We start from the raw sequence: 4,603 nt of genomic DNA, 5'->3' as shown, positions 1-4,603 counted from the left end.
CAGAAAGTGTCTTTAAATGGGGGAGGCAGTGTCTTTGTCCTTCTTGTCAGTTACAGTGCAGACATGACAGCTAGAGCTTCAATAACCATCCTGGACCACCAGCTAGAAGTCACAGGCTGAGGATGGCAGGAAGACAGAAGGAATAAACCTGGCTCCCTGAAGAACTGAAGTCATCCAAACCACACTGCCTCCTTTTAACATGTGAGAGAAACAAACATCAACATGTTTGAGCCATGCTGCTAAAGGTTTTCTGTTGTCTGAAACCCAAGTTAATAGTGAATAACATATGCACCCTCTCGCAGAACTGTGCCTTTCATACTCTCTTTCTGATGAGGAGATTGCCTGGCAATCTGAAGCTGTACTCCCAGCTACGCTGACAGTAGTCACAACTCTCTTTTCCCACAGGCAACAGAGAGCGGAGGGAAACCTTCCAATTCCTCCCAGACAGGCTGAATGTTATAAAGGGGCATTCAAGGACAAAGGAGTGCAACCGTAAACAAAAAATAACAACAAAAATGTGGAAGAAAGGTCGGGCGCAGTGGCTCACACCTGTAATGCCAGCACTTTGGGAGGCCGAGGCGGGCAAATCACAAGGTCAAGGGTTTGAGACTAGCCTGGCCAGTATGGTGAAACCCCGTCTCTACTAAAAATACAAAATAATTAGCTGGGCATAGTGGCGTATGCCTGTAGTCCCAGCTAATCAGCAGGCTGAGGCAGGAGAATCACTTGAACCCGGGAGGCAGAGGTTGCAATGAGCCAAGATCACGCCACTGGACTCCAGCCTGGGCAACAGAGTGAGACTCCATCTAAAAAAAAAAAAATGTGGAAGGAAGAAAGGAAGAAAGGCAGGGTAGGGAGGGGACAACTACAAGACATTCAGGAGTGAAATGCTCTCCAACACTCCAGGGGAGGTAAACCCTTCCAAATGGGGATCCCAGAATCAGTGGCTACCTCCTGGGATGTATATAAATATGTAATGTATGTGTCTTTTTTTAAAGTATCCTTGTTTTTTTGTGGTTTTTTGTTTTATTTTGTTTTTTAAGAGACGAGTTCTTGCTATGTTGCCCAGGCTGGTCATGAACTCCTGGGCTCAAGTGATCCTCCTGCCTTGGCCTCCCAAACTGCTGAGATTACAGGCATGAGCCACTGAGCCTGGCCAGTGTCTTTGTTTTTAATTACTCAAATACATTTAGTCCCATTATGAAAGCATTCGAACTATATATAGGGTTGGAGTCTTGAAACAACTATGATCAAGACCCAGTCCTCCCTAGCCCCGTATCACTCTCAGAACAAGAAAGTTGTCTGTCCATAGCAACTAGCCAAAATGAGGAGCGTATCTTTTCTACTGAGAACTCTGACCAGGCCTGGGTCCAAGAGAGCAGGAAAGCATGGAAACAATGGATACTCAGGGATCATACAGTGTTTCTTCTTCCCTCCAGTCTCATCCTTCCCAGTCTCCCCCCTTCTCTTCCTCCTGCTCACTGTCACCCTTGCCAAACAAACTCAGGGGGAATGGAGTCTCAGCTGTGAGCAGGCGCTGGGCTTTGATGCTGCTGTGTCAGCAATGAACTACTTCCATGTTGAAATCTTCAAAGCAAATACTTTCCATTGATGTGTATAAGCCTACACAAGAGGGAGGATCCCGAGGTCAAAGCCCACAAAGCTAAATGGGCTGACAACACCCAAGGCAGAAACATCACCCTTCTGCAGTCAAATCAAGTACTCTTATAATACTGGGCACCTGGGTTACTGTGAATCCTGCTGGTCACCTAGGCAAAGTGGAGACCCTATGTACCTACCTCAAGAACCAACATTTCTCCCCATTAGTCCCACAAGTGAGTATGAGTCCCTAAACTTACTGAGTTCAGTCAGCAGCCTGTGGCCCTGCCTCACCACATAAGATTCCAAAACCCCAGAACACATATGAACAGAGTGCACCCTTAAGACAGAGTTTCTCAACCTCAGCACTATTGACATTTTAGGCCAAGTAAGTCTTTATTGTGAGAAGCTGTTCTGTGCATGGTGGTATGTTCAGCAGCACCCCTGACCTCTACCATTAGAAGCAAAAAGCACCCCCTTCCAGGAGTTGTGACAACCAAAAGTGTCTCCAGATATTGCTAAATGTCTCCTGGAAGATAAACTCCCCTCTGGCTGAGAACCACTGTTCTAGGATAATTAGTAGGTAAAATAAAATAGCCTGAAATCTGCAAAAAGCTGCTTGGATCTCCTTGCCAGTATAACCTGGGAAGGGGATGGGGTACAGCCTGAAAGCCAGGATCTGAAAGTGCAGTGCCTTCAGAGGCCAGGAAAGTAATATGAGTGAGCAAAGGCAAGAAAGTCTGGGTATAATACAAGAAGTGGAGGACTACAGTGGACTGGGGAGTCCATACTCCATTTAAAAGGAGCCACAGCTGGCCGGGCGCTGTGGGTCACGCCTGTAATCCCAGCACTTTGGGAGGCCGAGGTGGGCAGATCACGAGGTCAGGACATCGAGACCATCCTGGCCAACATGGTGAAACCCCGTCTCCACTAAAAATACAAAAAATTAGCCAGGCGTGGTGGCAGGCACCTGTTGTCCCAGCACTCAGGAGGCTGACGCAGGAGAATGGCGTGAACCTGGGAGGCGGAGCTTGCAGTGAGCCGAGATCGCGCCACTGCACTCCAGCCTGGGTGACAGAGCGAGACTCTGTCTCAAAAAAAAAAAAAAAAAAAAAAAAAAAGGAGCCATAGCCCTCCACAGAGGCTCATGCCTGTAATCCCAACACTTGGAGAGGCTGAGGCAGGAGCATCACTTGAGCCAGGAGTTTGAGACCAGCCTGGGCAACATAGGGATACTCCTTTTAAATAAACAACAAAAAAAATTTTTTTTTTTTTAAAGGAGCTACGACTACTGCTTATTTTATCGGGCAGGAATTTGGGTCCAATGATGCCCAAACTTTTGATTTTTCAAGAGAAAAGGCAAGTCCTGATTTTCAAATGTTGGCAACTAATTCAAAATTATTTACAACACCACAAACCAAACAAATCTATCTCTGGGGCCCAAGTCTGGCTCACGGGCCACCAGCTGGCAGCCTCTGCCCTAGAGTTGGTTATATACAGACTTCCTGGGCCCTCCCTTCTAGGATGGAAGTGTCTAGAATGGCATGGCTATAACTTGTTTAGGCAGTCTCCCAACCAACAAGCCGGACCCCTCTCATGCCTCAATTTCAAGACCAACTTAATTCTCCTATCCTACCGAAGTCTTACCCTAGATTCAGTGCAGACCTTTCATTTCTTTCCCCCTAAATAACCTAATTGGTTTCGTGCAATTTATGTCTCCTGAAACCATGTTGTTCCCACTGCCGTCTCTACTCAAGGAGACTCAGCATATCCCAGCTCTGTTGAAAGCCTGATACTGCAACCTAAGTTCCGAGAAGGGAAGTAAGCTGAACCCTAAAGCCTACCCTAGTCAGAAGAGAATATGGTTTTATGACTTGGCCATTACTATGACAAGCAAGTTCTTGCCCTCAGGCCTAGATTCTGGAAAAGCCAGTGCTTCTAGGATAGAAAGCCTGCAGGAATTCAGATCCCGAGGAATCTGGATGAAAGTACATGTTGAATGAAAGAGGCTGGCGGGCCCACACTTACAGGCTCACACCTATGATCCCAGCACTCTGGGAGGCCAAGGTGGGCAGATCACTTGAGCTCAGGAGTTCGAGACCAGTGTGGCCAATATGGTAAAACCGCATCTGTACTAAAAATATAAAAATTAGCCAGGCATGGTAGCTTGCACCTGTAATCCCAGCTACTTGGGAGGCTGAGGCAGGAGAATCACTTGAACCTGGGAGGTGGAGGTTGCAGTGAGCCAAGATTGAGCCACTGCCCTCCAGCCTGGGCAACAAAGCAAGACTCTGTCCCAAAAAATAAAAATAAAAGAGAAAATCGAGGCAGCAATTAGTTAACTCCCCAAGATCAACAGTTGGTCAATGATAAAGCTGAAAATTAAATCCAGTCTGGCATGGAGGCCTGCAATCCTAACCACTATACTATACTGCCTGGAGATTGCTTATGTATCTTCAAACCATGTTTTCTAAGAGTATTTGATGAAAGAGATTAAATATGAAATTTTTTTTGAGACAAAGTCTCATTCTGTCACCTAGGCTGGAGTGCAGTGGCATGATCATAGCTCACTGCAGCCTTGAATTTCTGGGCTCAAGGGATCCTCCCTCCTCAGGCTCCCGAGTAGCTAGGATTACAGATGCACACCACTGCCACTGCCACCATGCCTGGCTAATTATTTTTTTTTTTAGAGGTGGGGTCTTGCTTTGTTGCCCAGGCTGGTCTCAAACTCCTGTGCTCAAGTGATCCTCCCTCCTCAGCCTCCCAAAGTGCTGGAATTACAAAAGGCATGAGCTACCATGCCCAGCCAATATTAATTTTTTTTTTAATTTTATAAAGCAGTCAGCCGCCCCGTCCGGGAGGGAGGTGGGGGGCAGCCCCTGCCCGGCCAGCCGCCCCGTCCGGGAGGGAGGTGGGGGGCGCCTCCGCCCGGCAGCCGCCCCGTCCGGGAGGTGGGGTCGCCTCTGCCCGGCCGCCCCTTCTGGGAAGTGAGGAGCCCCTCTGC

At 47.8% G+C, this 4,603-nt stretch overlaps 1 protein-coding gene across 3 annotated transcripts in view; it reads right to left on the bottom strand.

Moving 5' to 3' along the window:
- SLC7A6 (solute carrier family 7 member 6) overlaps positions 1 to 4,603 on the bottom strand; it is a 36,617-nt gene that overhangs the window by 18,407 nt on the left and 13,607 nt on the right. The gene's annotated exons all lie outside the window — the stretch shown is intronic.

The sequence above is a fragment of the Pan paniscus genome, chromosome 18, assembly GCF_029289425.2.
Source record: "Pan paniscus chromosome 18, NHGRI_mPanPan1-v2.0_pri, whole genome shotgun sequence".
Lineage (NCBI taxonomy): Eukaryota > Metazoa > Chordata > Mammalia > Primates > Hominidae > Pan > Pan paniscus.
The sequence above is the reverse complement of the archived record's forward strand: the minus strand, read 5'-3'. Positions and strand labels throughout refer to the sequence as shown.